General features: G+C 43.6%; 1 long non-coding RNA gene and 1 pseudogene across 2 annotated transcripts in view; both read right to left on the reverse strand.

Moving 5' to 3' along the window:
* Positions 1 to 18,691, reverse strand: part of LOC105980559 — a 121,202-nt pseudogene that overhangs the window by 23,226 nt on the left and 79,285 nt on the right.
* The window catches only part of LOC105980762, a 57,893-nt gene continuing 54,583 nt past the window's right edge, over positions 15,382 to 18,691 (reverse strand). For both annotated transcript variants that reach the window (XR_001174763.1, XR_001174764.1), the window contains exons 3-4: positions 17,254 to 17,354; positions 15,382 to 16,172 (exon numbers count right to left, since the gene is read on the reverse strand). This is a non-coding gene — a long non-coding RNA (uncharacterized LOC105980762). The remainder of the gene's footprint in view (positions 16,173 to 17,253; positions 17,355 to 18,691) is intronic.

The following is an 18,691-nucleotide window of genomic DNA, read 5'->3' on the forward strand; positions in this document are numbered from 1 at the left end:
TCTCTTGAAGAGCACAATTTGGCAGAATTTGTGTACAAGCAAGGGGCAACACATAGGCCCAGGAAGCAGGCGCCTCAACAGGCAGGTCCGATCATTCCTCTGGTTTTGCTTCTCCTGGAGAATGTGTTGCTTTCACACTATTAAATATCCTGCCAGACAGGACTGCCCATACTTTGCCTGAGTCAAATTCCAGGTAAAAAGATGTTATCCAGGGATAGTGCATCACTTGCCCCAAGGAAGGACTCCACTCTCTATCCATAGCCATTAGGTCAACCAAAAGGTCTCATAGGCATGGAGGAAAACATTTCCTTATCTTGACCCTGCCCCCTAGCACCTGTCTCTTCAGAATGTACCAAGACCTGCTTTAAAGGGAACATCACCCATCACCACATGCTTGTTTCCAGACTGTCAATGCTCTTCCCATTCACAAAGAAGAACCACTTTGGGGAAGCTATTCTCTTTTTGAAGCATACAACACCAGTCTTCTGAAACAGTTGCCAGTCCTCCTCTTCAGATACTTCCAGTTCCTGCCTTGGGGGTTTGTTGAGGGTGGTAGTCAAGCCAGTGTGCTGATCAGATGGGATAGAGGTTTCTTCAGCTGTTGGACCCTAGGGAGGAAGCATGTTGCCATCCATCTCCACCTCTCTGTCTTACTGTTCTCCTTCTCTTCTGTACATCTCTGATTGGGTTTGAAGCTATGGAAAGGGGATGAATCAGGTGTTCTCTTTCTCCTCCTCTGTGCCCCTAGAGATGATTTCATCTATTGCTGCACTTGGGGACATCTTGCTGTTCTTCTCTTCTGTGTCCCTCCAGTTGGGTTATGAACATCTGAAACTGGGGCAGACAGGCTTCTCTCCATCTTCCACTCAATGCTCCATGTCCAGGTGTTATATAGGATGCATGGGAGATAACCAGCCCTGCTGCCTTTCCTGTTCAGTGCTCGGGCAGGTCATATCACTGGTTTGGCCCAACGGGAGTGAGATTGCTGCTATTGCTGCTGGGGCTACTGCTGCTGCTGGAGCAGGGATAAGCATGTCGTGCTCAGTCTCCTGCTCTGTGCCCCTTATGCAAAGGCTCTTGAGGAGACAGGGAAAATACACAGTTGGGGTGCATATTCTGCTATCCTCCTGCTTCTGTTTCTCAACAAATAGGTAAACAGGGAGGGGACAGGCAGGGCCACTGTCTAACTTTAGGGGAACATAGCAAGAGTATGGTATTAGGCCACAGTTGAAGCAGAGGCCCAGGGGGGCAGGCTCCTCACAAGACAAATGAGGTCACACATTTAGTCCTGCTGTTTTAAGAGCATCAGATAAATTGCCATGCTGGCATTAAAATTCCTGCAAGCGGGGCTTCCTGCACCTTCCCTGGTCAAGTCCCACCCAGATTGCCACACATCATGTAAATGATGGAAGGGCCTGGCTGTTGGAAGACAGTCTGGCTGGGGCTTTGTGAGGCTACCCTCTGCCTGAGCCAGGAGTAATGCATCACTTGCCTCAGCCCTTGCTGGGGTCTCTGCTCAGGATTGGCCGCCACTGAGGAGGACAAAATGCCTCATAACTTAGTGGAAAATATTTCCCTATGTTAAACTTGCCCCCTGGCACCTGTTGTTTGAGAATGTACCAGCTCTTTCCTCTTGAAGGCACATTGGCCATCACCACATACTTATCTGTCAATGCTATTACCCAGTCAAAAAGAAGAACCACATTCTCTGAGGGATCTTCTCCTGTTGATGCATGCAACAGCATCAGAGTCTTCCAAATAGTTGCCAAGCCTCTTTCTTCTTTAGTTGCTTCCAGCCCCTGCTTTGGTCATGTGTTGGGGCTGTAGTCAAAGAGCCCCAAATGAGATGAGATTTGTGCAGATTTTGGACCAGAGAGGAGAGGAATGCTGCACTTCATCACCCCCTCTGTGCACTTGGAGGATGGTTTTTCTGCTTTTTGGCCATGGGGGCAACTTACTGCTCTCTTCCTTCTCCTCTGTCCCCCTATAGTAGGTTTTGAAAGCCTTTGGAATGGGTACAGGTAAGATAATCTGCTCCCCCTCTGTCATCTTGCTGCTCTCCTCCTCCTCTTTGTCCATCAAGAAGGTTATGAACTTCTAAAATTGGGGCAGACAAGTTGTTCTCCATCTCTTTCTCAGTGCTCCATGCCCTGGTATTATAGAGGATGCATGGGAGAGAATCAGCCCTGCTGTCACCTTGTCTCTCCTGTTCATTGCCATGACAGGTCTGATCATTGCTTTGAACCAAGGAGACTAACATTGCTGCAGCAGCAGCTGTTGCTTCCGGAGAAGGGGAGACTTGTTGCATGTCACTGGTCTTCTTATGAGTGGCTCCAGAGGAGGCAGGGAGGCACATAGACATTGTGCTTTTCCTGCCACCCTCGTGTTTCTGCTGCTCTATAGGCAGGCAAGCAGCAGGGTGACAAGCAGGAGCACCATGTCTTATCAGGGGAATCTGGCAATCTGGCAAGAAGACAGTGTGTAAGCCTGGGGCAAGGCAGAGGCCAAGGTGGCAGGATCCTCACAAGGCAGGTTAGTTCGTAACCCTTGTCCTGCTGCTCCAGGAGAATTAGATATGTTATCATGGGCATTAAATTCCTAGCAGATAGGGATGCCTACAACTGTTCTGGCTCAAATTTTAGGTAATAGCCTATTATGTCTAAGATTCTGGCAGCTGGCTCTTCCAGCACCATCAGCCTTGGGCATGGTAAGGTTGCCTCAGTTTGCCTGAGTCAGAGGTGGCATATTACTTGCCCCAATGAGGGTCTCTGCTGAGGATCAGTGGCCATTAAGTAGGCCAAAAAGCCTAGTATCTCTAGAGAAAAGCATTTTCTTATCTTGAACCTACTCCCTAGCACTTGTGTTTTCAGAATATATCAGTTCCTGACTCCAAAGGGCATGTTGCCCTTCACCACTTACTTGGGTCCAAGCTGTCAATGCTCTTACCCACTCACACAAAGGAACCATTTTCTTTGGGTATCTTCTCCTGTTGATTCAGGAAACAGGATCAAAGTTCTCAAACACTTGCCAGTCCACTTCTTTAGGTGCTTCCAGTCCCTGCCTTGGTGATTTGTTGGGGCTGTAGTCAAACCAGTGAGTTTGTTCAGATTTTGGATGAATAGAAAAGCTGCCCTCCGCCTTCCCCTCTGTGCCCCTAGAAGATGTTTTTGCTGCTGCTGGGCCTGGAGGCAGCTTGCTGCTCTCCTCCTTCCCTCTGCACCCTTCCCGTTGGGATCTGAAGCTTCTGGATCAGGAGCAGGAAAGGTGCTCTCCTCATCCTCTCCTGTGGTTCTAGAAGTAGTTTTTGCTGTTGTTGAGTCTGGAGGTAGCTTCCTGCTATACTTCTTCTCTTCTCTGACTCTCCAGTTGGATTCTGAAGCTTCTGGAACTGGACTGGGTGAGCTGCTCTCCATCTCTCCACCTGTGCCTCATATCTAGGTGTTATAGAGAATGAATGGGAAAGAATCAGCCCTGCTCCCCTTCTGCCTCTCCTGCTCAATGGGTCGGTAGATCAGATCACTGGACTGGCCCAATGGGAGTGAAATTGCTGCTTCTATTTCTGATCCTGGAGCAGGTGGAAGCTTTCTGAGCTCTATCTCCCCAGGGGTTCCAGAGGAGGCAGGAGAGATGCACAGACTTGGTGCATTTCCTCCTATCCTCCTACTCTGCTCAGCAGTCAGGCAAGCATCAGGGTGACAAGCAGAAGCACTGACTCTCTTTAGGGCAACACTGCAAGATGCAAGGCATAGGCCCAGAAAGCAGGCAACTGAGGAGTCGGTTGAGATCATGCCACTCCTATTTCTGCTACTCCATGAGCATCAGAGAAGTTTCCATGGCAGCATTAAAGGTCCTGACACATAGAATGGTCTGCAACTCCCTAGAGCCAAATAGCAGGTAGCATCCCATTATGTGCAGGATAGTGGGGTCTGGTTGTTCCATGAAAGTCACCCTGGGCTTTGTGAAGCTGCCACAGTTTGCCTGAGCCAGGGGAGGCACATCACTTGCCTCAGCGAGGGTCACTGCACAGGATCAGCAGACATTAAGTAGAGCAAAAGGCCACATAGCACTGGAGAAAAACATTTCCTTATCTTGAATCCCACCCCTACCTTGCCCCCAGCACTCTGCTTTTGAGAGTATACCAGCTCTTCCTCTTAAGGGCACATTGTCCACTGCCACCTACATGTATCCAGGCTGTCAATTCTCTTCCCAACTCACAAGAAGGAAGAACTTTGTTAGGGGGTCTTCTCTTGTTGAGGCATGCAACAGCATCAGTCTTGTGAAACAGTTGCCAACCCTCTTTAGCCACTTCCAGACCCTTGGTCATTTATTGGGGAGTAGTCAAACCAGTAAATTGACCAGATGGGTGGAGGTTTCTGCAGTTGTTGGACCCAAGAGAAGGCACATTCAGCCTTCCATCTCCACCTCTGTGACTCTGATAGACCTTTCTGCTGCTGTTGGGACTGGAGGTTGCTTGCTGTTCCCCTCCTGCTCCTCTGTGCTCCTCCAGTTGTGTTCTGGATTGAGGGCAGGTGAGGTGCTCTCTTCTTTCTCCTCTGTGACCCTAGAGTAGATTTCCTCTATTTCTGGGCCTGGACATATCTTGTTGCTCTCCTTCTCCTCCTCTGTGTCCATCAAGTTGGGTTATGAACTTCTGGAATTGGGGCAAACAAGCTTCTCTCCATTGCCCACTCAGTGTTCCATGTCCAGGTGTTATAGAGGATGCATGGGAGAGAATCAGCACTGCTGTACTCCTGCCTTTCCTGTTTAGTGCTCTGGCAGGTCGGATCCTGGTTTGGCCCAAGGGGTGGGAGATGAGATTGCTGCATCTGCTGCTGCTGCTGGAGCAGAGTGAAGCTGGTTGCCCTCAGTTTCTCTGGTCCCACTTATGTAAAGGCTCACAGATGTGGTGCATTTCCTGATACCCTCTGCATCTGTTGCTTCACAGGCAGGCAAGCAGCAGGTGACAAGCAGGAGCACGTTTTTCTTTAGAACCATGGCAAAAGGACAGTGTGTAGGCCAGGAGCAAGACAGAAGCTCGGGGGCCAGGATCCTCACAAGGCAGGTGAGGTCGCACCCCTGGTCCTGCTGCTCATTGCCATGGCAGCATTAAAGGTTCTGCCTCACAAGGCTGCCAGACCTGCCCTAGGTCAAATCCCAGTTAACAGCCCATTATGGTGGGCTCTGGTTGTTCCATGAAAGTCATGCTGGGGCCTTGTGAGGCTGCCTGTGTGCCTGAGGCAGGGGTGGGCATCACTTGCCCCAGCAGGGGTCTATGCTCAGAATCAGTGACCATTAAGTAGGCCAAGATCTCATAGCTCTGGAGAAAAATGTTTCCTTTTCTTTAACCTACCCCCCATAGCACCTGTCTTTTCAGAATATACCAGCTCCTGCCTCCTGCCTCCCATCACCACCTACTTGTGTCCAGGTGTCAGTGCTCTTCCCCGCTCACAAGTAAGTACTTTGTTAGGGGATCTTCTCTTTTAACAAGGCATGCAAGAGTATCAGTCTTCACAAACACTTGTCACTCCTCTTCTTTATGTGCTTCCAGATGCTACCTTGATCCTTTGTTTGGGCTGTAGTAAAACAACTCCAGATGGGGTGAAGTTTGTGCAGATTTTGGACCAGAGAAAAGAGGAATGTTACCTTCTCTCCCCCCAACCTCCGCCACCCCTGTGCCCTTAGAGGACATTTTTGCTGCTGCTGGGCCTGGAGGCTGCTTGCTGCTCTCCTCCTTCTCTATGACCCTCTAGTTGGCTCTGAAGCTTCTGGAACTGGAGCAGATGAGGTGCTCCCTTCCTCCTTCTCTTCACCCTAGAGGTGATTTCTTCTAATGCTGGGAGCATCTTGCTGCTCTCCTCCTCCTTCATCTCTGTGTCCATCCTGTTGGGATATGAACTTCTGGGATTTGGGCAGAATGCTCTGTATCCCGGTATTATAGAGGATACATGGGAAAGAATCAGCCATGTTGCATTTCTTCCTCTCATGCTTAGTGCTCTGGCAGGTCAGATCACTGGGTTTGGCCCAAAAGGAGTCAGAGTACTGATGCTGCTGCTGGAGCAGGGGGAGGCTTGTTGTCCTCAGTCTCCGTCTGTCCCTATTAAGCAGGGGCTTTAGAGGCAGCAGGAGAGACACACCGACCTGATGCATTTCCTGCCATCCTCTTCCTGCTGCTGCTCAGCTGGCAGGCAAGCAGCAGGATGAAACACAGCAGAACTGGTTCTCATTAGGGGAATATTGCAGGAGAACAGGTATGTACACAAGGGACAAGGAGGAGACCCAGGAAGTCGGCATCTCACAAGGTTGAGGTTGCTCCCTGAGGCTGCTGCTAGAGGAGCATCAGATAATTTTCCAAGGTGGTATCAGACATCCTGCCTGATTGCTGCCCATGCCTCCCCAGGGTCAAATCTCAGGTAGAGCTCATTATGGCCAGGATGATGGGGTCTGGCTATTCTAGGACAATCTGGCTAGGCTTTATGAGGTAACCTCAGTTTGTCTATATCATAAGTGACTTATCACTTGCCCCAGCCAGGTTATCTGCTCATGATTAGCAGTTATTCAATAAGCAAAAAACTCCTCCTAGCTCTAGGGAGAAGCATTTGTCAATCTTGAATGTGCCACTACACACTTGCCTTTTCAAAACTTAGCAGCTCTTCCCTCTTAATGCCATGTGCTCATCACTGCCTACTTGTTCCAGGCTGTCAATGCTTTTCTCCACTGACAAAGAAGAACTTCTTTGTTTGACGATCTTTTCTTGGTAAGGTTTGCAACAGCATCAGAGACTTCTCAAATTCTTTCCAATCCTATTCTGCAGCTGCTGAGCTGCTTCCAGCCCCTGCCTTGGACATTTGTTGGGTTGTAGTCAAACTAGTGAGTTCATCAGACAGTATGAGAGGCTTCTGAAGCTGCTGGACCCCAGGGAGGAAATGTGCTGCCCTCCATCTTAGCCTCCATGTCCCTGCAGTACCATTCTGCTACTGTTGGGACTGGATGCAGCTTGCTACTTTCACCCTTTTCTGTGCCCCTCCAGTTGTGTTCTGAGGATGCTGGACCTTGGGCAGGTGAAGTGCTCTCTTCTGCCTCTGTACCGCTAGAGGTGGTTTCCTGTATTGCTTTGATTGGGCACAGCTTGTTGCTCTCCTCTTACTCCTCCTCTGTTTGCATCCAGTTGACTTCTGAAACTTCTGTAACTGAGGCAGCTGATCTGCTCTCCATTTCCTACTTTGTGCCCCGTGTCCTGGTGTTATAGAGGATGCATGAGAGAGAATCAGCCCTGCTGCCCTCTTGCCTCTCCTGCTCAGTGTGCCAGCAGGTCACATCACTGGGTTGGCTCAAGGGGAGTGAGAATAATGACATTTTCAAACACTGAGGAACTGATTTTTATTTACAGATCTTTCCTGAAAAGGGGGGTTTTCTATGGTGTTCAAATTCCTTGGAGGTATTCCTTAGGCATAGGAAGAAAGAACTCTGGCAAAACTAAACTTATGGATATTTATGCAAACTAGGCCTCTTTTCCTTTTCTACATACTGAAAGCAGCTCTTGCAACCCAAATCCCTATAGTAGTGTAGTAAGACACCCATTGCATGCAGGTGGCAACCTATGACTTCAATCATAAGGATGAAACCCAGTGCCTAAAACATGTGAGACAGGCCCTGAACCAGCCCCTGCCCAGACTTCACCCTAAAATGCTTTTTTATCCTGGATTCCATAGTCCCTATGAAGGCAAAGTAGAAAGCTGACACTGACTTAAAGATGACCATATTGAGTCCAAAGACACATGACTGGAACCCATCTGTTGTCTTTCTCTGTCTTTCCAAGTCACACATAACTAAGGGATCTTAGAATGTCAGTTGACTGGAAAGAATCCCTCCTGCTAGTCACATCAAGTCCTGCTGAGTCTACCTGACAAACTGCTTTCATGGTGAGATACCCTCCACTGGGATTATAGTGCAGTACCTGGACTGAGAGAGGAGAGCACAAGAAGAAGAAGGGCTCTGGTGAGAGGATGTGGCTTAGTCTTTGTGGGTGCTGGTAGTCTTTAGCTCTACTATGTGGAGCAAGGTCCTTAGGTAGAGAGAACAGACTTGAGAGATGGGGCATGGCTAGGAGGGAGAGGCTTGGACCTGTGTGGGTTTAACTGGTCATAGCTCACAAATCTGCAGTAGAGGCCTTACAAAAATTAGATGCTAGAGTCTAGTTTGAGGGTGTGCTTTTGTCCTTTGTGATGCTTAAGAGACTATAATTTCCCTATTTCAGGTAGAATCCTTACTTAGAGAGAACAGACCTTGGGAATGTTGGTAAGTTTTAGGGATGGGGTCTGGACCTGGGTTTGAAATTGACACCATTGTAATAGTGACTAAATATGCAGAGGTTTGATAACTAACTTGCTAGGTTTTTTGTATGCCTAATATATTTCTATTCCATATGTACATATGCCTTCCACAATAGAGGTGTCTTCTAATGATAGCAGCCCATTACAGATTTATATCCATGTGTTCAAAAAGAACTTAGTATATACTGAATGAAAAACAAGAATGCCATGAAAGTTGAGAGTCACTAGATATAATTGTGAATCCATTTATTCTGAACTCTCAATTAAAATCACATATGTAAGAGGTGTTAAAAAATAACCAAAAAGGCACTTTGAACTTTGAGCATCAAAGTTTCCCAGTTTTTCACAAAACAAGATAAAGATGTAGAAAAACATACATGGTACTTGAAGTAGACCAAATCTGTTCCCCAAAAGACAGAAATAGGAGTATCATCTTTCAGAAATCTAACTTAGAATCTTTTAAAATGAAGTTATATTCTTTAGCTAAAAAAGAAAAAAAACTTATTTTCTAACAGTGCTTAGTATCCTAAAATGCTACATACAATGAAAATAACTGGATCAGTTGCTGCTAACACTTTCACAAACTTTTACTCTGGCTATTCTCAGTCTCCTGTCATTGAAGATTTGATCCTCCAGCATTTGCTGTCCCACAGAGGATGCCTCTTACAAGTACTTGCATACTTACCTTTTCAAACTCAGTGGATTCCAGATAGGTCCTGACTAGGAGCTGTTTCTACTAATCTCTTTCTTGTTTACATTTGGCAAATAAGGGTCTTCCTGGGAAAGACTGAACTGCCTGTCATCTCTGCCAACATGAGATTGGACCAACTGGGTCACTCATCCCAGCCACAAAGTGATACCTACTGGGACAAAGCTTATCCTGACAATGAGGAGCCATAAAAAACACATGAAAGAAAAAAACAACTTGAGGTAGGCTGGTGTTTTGTCAGATTTGAAATGGAGCCAACCTGTTTTTACCTTTTCAAATGTCACTAAAGCAGAGAGATGAAGAGAAAACCATTTCCTAAGCATGGTTACTTGATGCCCATGCCTGTCTACCTTCCAATAGGACATTTTCTTTTATCGATCCCGGAAAAACCCTAATGCCCGTGGTTCTTAAAGACATTTTCTCCTCTGACATAATATATACCTGATAGCATATGACATTAAAGTATTGACCTCGCATCTGCCTCCTTAGCGCAGTAGGCAGCGTGTCAGTCTCATAAAGTATTGACCTCTAAGAGCAAGCAGGTTCTGCTTCTAGTGGTGACACTCAATTTTGCCCTTGTAAGTTCTAATATGTTGACATAGATATTTCCCCTCCATTGGCTTCCCATTGTTATCATCTTCTTGTGAAATGTGTTTCTTTTTGTTTAAAGATTATCAAATTTCCAATGATCCTGTGGATGGTACCACAAATTCCCAATTACCAGGACCTCTGTGAAAACACCCAAATTGCCATTCCCCTACCAACGCCCTGGAAAGGTCTGAAGCAGTTTCTTTCCCTAATGGTAGTTCAGATGACTTCAGAGGAAAGAGATAAAAAATGTAAATTAGAATGTAGGGCCCCTGGGTCTTATCTGGACCTAGAAAGCAGAAACCAGATCGAAAAGAGACATTGTTACAACACATCTTGCCTCTGCCTGTTCCTTGCCTCCTCTAGTTTCCATAGAAAGGATTCCTAGAATGGATCCAACCAGGAATTAATCTGAATGTTGTGGGACCTGACTAATAACGTGTCAATTTCTGAAACAGCTCATTGTAAAATTGGCAACCAGTCAGAACATATTGCAGGGTAAAATATCCTCTAGACTCAACCACCTACACAGAGTAAACAGAGCATCAGACGCCTTCCACTGAGATACTTTTCCTTCTTTGCACTCACTCTCCTTTGTCCTGAACTTCAGATTTCAAATTCCTGACACAAGAACCCGAGAAGGCTACAGTGTCTACACTCACAGTGCAGCTACAACACTGACATGGATCAGGCTCTGTTGGCTGCTGAGCTGCAACACAAAGCAGGTGTTGCCTCCTACAGGGCTGCAGCACTAAGGGCCTCTCTGATGGCCATGGAGCCAGAAGGGACATGACATCAGAAGGAATACATGTACATCAAACTTTAGCAATGTTGCATATACAAGACACATCTGTATCTATTGAAATTTATTCCATAACAGTTAACGGTTTTCACAAAACATGCAGATGTTGGCTATGTTTTGTAAATTTCTATGTAAGCATTTCAAGTTTTTTTAACCTGATAAACATACTTTAAATGTTTTGCTATTAAATTTTCCAATGAAAACTTGAATTGCTTATTATAAATGTATCAAAAGGAAATTGTTTGAATATTAATCTTGTATATATATATATATATATATATATATATATTACTGCTAAATTCATTTATCAAATTAGTATGCTATGCTTCCTGAAAGCAGAGGTACTTTTTAGATTTGTATGCCATTTCTCTTCCATGCCTATTGCACTCAATATAATTTCAATGTGATGCCCAATAGAAGCCATGGAAGCAGATATGCCTGACTTTGTCATAACACTGGAGGTCAATGTAGTTCTTCTACATTAAGTATGAATGTATCAGCTGTAAATAAACTTCCAGCAGACAAATCTAAATGCAAAGTTAAAATGGCTCTGTCATACTAACTTCCCTTTCTATCTTACCTGGTTGTGAGTTTATTAATAATTAATATTTTAATGAAGAGAATTAAGGAGAATGAAGTAAAACAAACTTCAATGTATGGCTGGGCACTGATGGCTCATACCTGCAACACTAGCTATTCAGTAGGCTGAGATATGAGGAGTGTGGTTCAAAACAAGCCATGCAGGAATGTCTGGTGAGACTCTTCAATTCAGCAAATATATACACAAAAAATCCAGAAGTAGAACTGTGTTTCAAGTCATAGAATGTTAACCTTGAGCAAAAATGCACAGGGACAGTGCTCAGACCCTGAATTCAAGCCCCAGGCTGGCCCACAAAAAAATATTTCTTCAAGGTATATCCTACAAAATTAAGAAAAGTGTGGGAAGGGAAGGGGGGTGGTTTGAGAGTCATGAGTGCAAATGTTGAAATGGGTAGACATTGACCAACATGCATTGTATTTGTTAACTACTTTAAGGAATGGCAACTCCTTGGTTCAACTATTTAAAAGCAGTAAAAATACTTTTTAAAAAGTGTTAGCTGGCATTGGTGGCTTGTGCTTATACTCCTAGCTACTCAAGAGGCTGAGATCTGAGGATCCTTGTTCAAAGCCAACCCAGGCAGGAAAGTCTGTGAAACTCTTATCTCCAATTAAAAACCAAGCAAGCAAGAATTGGAGCTGTGGCTCTAGCCTTGAGCACAAAAGCTCAACAACAGTGCCCAGGTCCTGAGTTCAAGCCCCCGGACTGGCATAAAATAACAAAGCAAACATATTGTTTTTATTAAAAGATTTCTCTTGCATCTATTGAAATGATAAGACCATTTATATAATGAATTGCCAGGTTGATAAAAAGGATTTATATGTGCAGTTCAAATTCTTTGTATGGTGTATCAATCTTTGCACACCTCTTGTCATATCCAATTTGTCAAGATTTCCATGAAGGCTTGTCTCTAATGAATATTTTTTTCTTGTGAAAATACTGTACAGAGGGGTTACAATTACATGGGCAAGATAATGAGTGCATTTCTTATCAAGCATTGTAGCCTCCTCCTTTGTTTCCCCTTTCCATCCCTTCCCATCCTCCCCCTGCCCCCCCAATCCTCCCTACACCCTCTCCCCTTCCTCCCTTCCCCACCCCCCGCACCAAAGTTGTAAAGTTTGTTTTCGACATAATCTAATGAATATTTTCTTATAGTTTGGCAAACTACAGGGGTTTTTATTCACTTAGTGGTTTTTTTCCCCCCTGGTTGTGGGCCTGAACTCTGGGCCTGGGCACTATCCCTCAGCTCTTCAGCTCAAGGCTAGCTAGCATAGCACACTACTGCTTGAGCCACAGCACCACTTACGGCTTTTTCTGCTTATGTGGTGCTGAGGGCCTCATGCATGCAAGGCAAGCGCTCTACCACTGAGCCACCTTCCCAGCCCGGTGTTTTTATTCTTATTGAGCTATTGTTTGAATCAGGAATTCAGGTCCTTACAATTACTAGACAGATGACTTACCCTTCATGACTCTGAACATGATCTAGTTGAGTGAGGGTTTTATCACATGTTTATTCCTTTCAGTTTTCATGTCTTTGAAGGTGAGGGGAATAAATGCAGGCTTTCACACACTGCTTCTATCTATAGGACTTCTCTGAATTCTTCATGATTCTGAAGGTAACCTTATCAACTGAAGGCTTGCATACACTGCTCACACAAGGTTTTGCTCCAGTGTTAGTTATTTCCTGTCTTTGAAAGTCACTAGAGGAAATGAAGGTTCTCCCATACTACTTGAATTTCATCCACAGGGCTTCTCTTTCGAGTGAGTTCTTGCAATGAACATTTGTATCAGATGGGATTTGTGGGAATTTCAGGAAGAGACCACCTTCCCCAGTCCCATCCAGCCCTGGAAGTGCCGCCATATGGATAAACAAGGTGACTCCATTAGACAGGATGCACTGAAAGGTGCCTGAGTGCCATGCAAACTGCAATGCCAGGTTGCCTGCCAGTCACAGGACTGTGTGCTGGCCTCTGTTGCTTGTGCTCTCCTATGCCCTGGGCCTGGGATGACACCTGAGTGGGTGGGTGCACAGAAGACCTGACTCTGGGCCCAACTTCGCCACTCACTACCTGCATCAATGATGCCCAATCAGAAGCCTCCGTTTTGGTGGTCTGTGCAATGGGAGGAGGGACTGGGCCTCCTGCACAGACTGTGAGGAGTCAGGTGGCACTGGACACAGCGCCATGCAATGTCACCACTGTCATTAAGCATCACTGACAGGAGGCACACATGCTGCCCCATCCCTGCAGCCAATGAGTGACATTCTAGCTTGCCATCAACTGTGACATTCTTGGTGAGCCTGTCTTACAGGGCACTGAGAGGTCCAGCCAACTCTGGGAACCAGAAGTGCCCCCCAGAGGGTGCAACAAGGACCAGCCACAACTTTGAGGACCAGTCCTAGCACTCACCTTGGTCTGGCCCCAGTTGGCTGCATTCTGTGCATATGCAGCAGCAGCATCCATCACAAGGCTTGCTCCTTGTGCTGCTCTAAGAGCTGTCAGGCCTCCTGTGCCTTCTTCAACAGCTGTATTGGAGCCATAGCTGGGTCTGCTGTGCCTCATCCTCCAACCTGGCAGCCTCTTCCACGATAGGGCCCTCCAAGGCTTGGAGCAGCTTCCACTGCTGCTCATCTGGGCAGTGGGACCAGTCCTGTTCCAGAGCCAGCTGTTCACATGTAAACTATAGTTTGTCAGTAAATTTTATTTCCAAATGATACCTATTTGTCCAACCCCAGATTATTCATAAAAACTAAGTTCAGTATCATGTGTTCTGTGGTCTCTTAGCGTGTTCTGCTGACAGAGGGTATATCGATGTTTCCTTGAAGAGAATGGGTCATAATTTTCCACATGCTATTTAGACATTGAAATTCAGAAGAATTCCATCTCATATAGTGGCCTATAATTTGACATTCATCCAACTTTCTCTCCAATTATTTTGCACGTTTACTTCTTTCACGGCAATTCATCTTCCATGTACTTCTCACAGGGAGTGGTGATGTTCTTACACAGTTGTGAAGTTCTTAATCAGTTTTTGATTAGCTATATTTTTGTCAAGATCTGGAACCATTTCAGAAGTCTTCTGACATCAAACTAGAATATATTTATTTTGATGGAAAATCAACACTCATTGAAACCAAACCATTTGGATATGTTTTTATTTGTACTAGAATTATATTAATCAAGCCATAGTAGTAACATTAAGGCAGGCTTTTCTCTATACATTTCAAGCTCTGAAGTGGTTTGTATCTCAATAAGTAAACACATTTGCTAACAGCATAACACATTATGTTTCACTTATCTCTACTTTTGTCCCTTATAGATATTGCCTTCAAGACAAATAGACACTGAAGTCTAGATTTTCATCTCTTTGTATAATAAGAAACCAGCATTATCTTTCAATGAGAGGTAATAGTTATATAAAAATGAACATCAAATATAACCAAAAACATTGTTTTACTTAAACTTTTCTTTCATTGACTAGTCAGTGCTTATAGTTTTGTTTCCTGCTGTGTAGTTTATAAGACCAAGTAAAAACAGGCAGAACTGATTGGTTGACAGCTCAACAGCTCTCCTTTGCCTTCTATGGTGACAAAAATGAGAATTTGACAAATCCTGATCAAAGAAGTAAGGGATCTTGTGGAGGGAGCTATAACCCTTGTCTAGAGAGCTATAGAGTTGATCCTTTAATGGGCTATTTGGGTTTTTTTACATTTTTAATAATGACATTAGTTACATATAGGGGGAACATGTGATTGGTTTATTTTGTACTTCAACATGAAAATACTACAAAACTTATTTCTTAGAGGAAATGTACATGTATTTACTTGTTCCTCATCTATTTCTCCTTCCAGAAATGCACCTAAACATGGCAGGCCAGAACACCTGAAATGACCATGGCAAGCAATCTGAGAATACTATCAAGTAGGAAACTTTAGGCTCCAATAAAATAAAGCAAGATGTTTTTAATGTGTGAAAATATTTCCCTTTTCTTAAAGTAATATGAAGGGGTTTTATTTTTTCTTTAAAAAAGGAATATTCTAAATAACTTTGCATTCCTAAGTGAGGAAGGGACTTGAAAGAACTAGTAAGGTCTCGAGTCTAGTGATCACTCATTCCCATTGGAACTCTTTTCTCATTTGCTTCTACTATCTCTATCCCATTCTAGACTTACCGATTTGCTTGGCATCAAGTTTTTGTTTTTGTTTTGGTGTGGGGCATGGGACTTGAACCCTGGGCCTGGGCACTGTCCCTCAACTCTACAGCTCAAGGCTAATGCTCTACCACTTGATCCACAGTGCTACTTCCAGTTTTCTGGTGGTTTACTGGAGATTAAAATCTCAAGGGCTTTCCTTCCCTGGGCTGGCTTTGAACTGCGATCCTCAGATCTCAGCCTCCTGAGCAGCTAGGATGGCAGGTGTGAGCAATGGTGCCAGCTGGGATCAGGTTTAATGGCTATAGGGAAACCAAACTGGAAGAAGAATCATATTTTCTCTCTAATACCTTCCATTCTGTTAAAAAAACAAAATCTTCTAAATACTCTAAAAGATCAATGTGTCCATGCATATAAAGGTATTGGTGTCCTGTGATTCAAATATCAAAGCTGAAATAAAACTAAAATTAAAAAATTAATGAAGCCAGAAAATGTGCCTAGCAATGTCTGACATTAAAAAGATTCCACAACAAAATTAAGCCAAATAAGAAAGACATAAGTAAGGCTGCCATTAGCCCTAAATAGGGAGGAAGAAAAGAAATTAGGGTTAAATAGAGAAGAACAACTGCATTCATGTAAAATAACATAAATTTGAGATCCTGTACAGGGAGATTATAGACAGCTCTTTTAATTCTCATAAAATCATCTATCTTCATTTACACAAAAGCAGGGATGTAATTAAAGACTATTCAATTCAGATAGGCAGTGTTTGACACTTTGTGATTGATGCCTTTATTGATACGGAACCACACTGGGCTGGTGTGTGATGTAGGTAGGCCTCCATGGAGGCAGTAGTGATGGGCAGAGCTGCTCACGGCCATCACTTGTGGTGTGGGTAGCTCTAAGAGTGGGAACTGAGAAATGATATTTAGAGCTAGGTTTGAGGTCTTCTAAAATACAAACTTCAAGTCTTGTTTTACGATTATTATTTTATTTCTGAAAAAAGAAAGCCAGGTAGTGAAATCATTGACAACAATGTTTAGTAGAGGAACCTGTAAAACAAAGAATTTTCAAGATGTAATGTGTTACAGGTTTGCGTTAGAGTGCATACTTCCATAGTAAATGACTATAGGGGAGTCAGTGGTTGATGGCATATACACCTGGTTTCTGAGACTGGCTGACAGCATTGTTGTCCACTATTTGTGAGCACATGGGAAAAGTACTTGTGCGTATAACAGAAATATTGAGAGTTTTACATTTCTAAATAATGCTCACTCACTCTTTTTTAAACCATATTTGTTAATTTTTTTTCTTTTTTGCTCCAGAAATGATCTGGGAGGCTGCTAGATCTTTTCCTTATGAGAAACATTATGAATATACTGATAGAACATGAGAAAGGAGGATATGGCTTCGTGTTTGTGTGTGTGTGTGTGTGTGTGTATGTTCACTTTTCTAGGTGCTTCCCATTCAATTAGTCTGACTTCAGACCTTCCATAAAATCTAAAATCCATTTGAGAATTTCTACCAAAAATTAAGATACGTGTTTTAGAATGCTTGGTGACTGCTCATCACCAATTGATCATCTAGTCCAAAAAGTTGTACATATAAGTTTCACATAATCTTTTTGTTTCATCCATGGCTCAATGCACATTATCACTCTAACAAAATCATAAAACAAGTCAAACTTTAATTTCACAATCATCTGGCATAGAGATGAGGAGAGAAAAATGACTTGTCCCCTTAAGAGAAGCAGGCAGGTCCAAATCCCCAGGAGGGCTTTTTTAATAGTCTGCATCCAAGGCTTTGCTGATTCCCTCAAGAAAGTTGTACTTCCTTTTCCCCCTCAACTTTTAATAATCCAACCTGTGGTTGCTGGTGAGAATAACATGTATTTCACAGTAGAAAACCATTGAGCATGTATGCTATCTATATTTGCCTTTGGGACCTAACAACCTACAGAAGGATTATTAATTATCTGAAATAGGACACAGGCACTGTGAAGATGTTTTGTTGATACTATTCAGTGAGCATTTTTACCTTAAAGTGTTTCACTATCATCAACTAACACAATACCTACCATAAAAGACTTTCAAAACTACTTTCAATGATAATCATTATTTCTTCTAAGTATCTCAGTGGGTCCTCAGGACATGTAATAAGTCTACTGCATAACAGTGCCTAGAGCAAAAAGGAAACTGAGTTATTGCTTCTGAATTTGCATGTTCTGTGTCTGCAATAAATGAACTTTCCTATATAGTTAAAAAGCCAAACAATATGAAAATTTTAAAGCAAACATACTTTTTACATTTTTATTCAGTGGTGATAGCTGGAGATGTTTTTCTATAATCAAGTAAGTCAAGTATACCTGCATGTTTCTAAACTTACAGCACAAATGAAACAACAGAGTTGTAGAGTATTTTACATGATGTGAAAAGTAAAATCTCAGAACAAATTTGACAAGAGAGTTATGCTTTACATCAGTGGTTTCTACTCTTTTTAAGTATCAGGAAAACATTCTTTGTAACTAAAAACTTCCTCAGACTTAACCACAAATGTGGTTCAGTGGGAAGGTGCTGAACTTAAATTCCTGAAGCCCTAGATTCAATTAACAGCATGTGTGCGCATGCACGCACGCGCGCGAGCGCGCGCGCGCGCGCACACACACACACACATCCCTTGACTGAATTTTATCAAAGTTTACTCTAACATAGTTTGATTATGCAAGTTGCATTTGTTGTCACCTATTATCCACAACACACACACACACACACACACACACACACACACACACACACACAGAATCTATTTATTGGGAATATTTCAGTTCAGTGCATTTAAGTGGTCAACAGATGACTTAATGTATCAAAGCTAATATTTAAACTGCATGTATAGATTACAGAAAGCTGTTGCTGTGTTGCTTCTATCCAGTCTTCAAATACATATGGACTGATCGAATATGTCTTCATTTTAGACAGAGACAAAGGTTTATAGCTCATAACATACAGAAACCACCTAGAAATCCCCATAGGAACTTCTCTGGTTCTTCTCCCACCTAGAAATCATACCAGGCTTTCTCCTGCTCCTCTGAATAAAATATTCCCACCCCTTGAGTTAGGCAGAAGCAGTAGTTTTCCCATCTCCATGGGCCAACTATCAGCAGACTTAAGCCTAGGGGCTTTATCAGTTTTCACAGCATCCTCAGGAAGGACAGGAGGAAGGGGGCTGGAAAGATATAGAGGGAAGGGGGAGAAAGGGGAGAAGAAAGAAGAAGAGGAGAAGGGAGGGGAAGGCAGGGAGACAGAAGAGAGGGAAGAAAAGAAATGTGGAGAAAAAGAAGGGGAAGGAGAAAGGAAGAAGGAAGAGAGGGGGAGAAATCTAATTGAATCCTACATAATACAATTCAACCCTTTTCAAAAGTTCTGCCTGCTCTTATGCAGTCTGCAAGTTGGGAATCCACCTCTTAAGACAATGGCAAATATCTTAGATTCAGACATTAGATCCTTCCCCAGCTCCAC

Source organism: Dipodomys ordii, unplaced genomic scaffold (genome assembly GCF_000151885.1).
Source record: "Dipodomys ordii isolate 6190 unplaced genomic scaffold, Dord_2.0 Scaffold10, whole genome shotgun sequence".
In the NCBI taxonomy this organism is placed as follows: Eukaryota; Metazoa; Chordata; class Mammalia; order Rodentia; family Heteromyidae; genus Dipodomys; species Dipodomys ordii.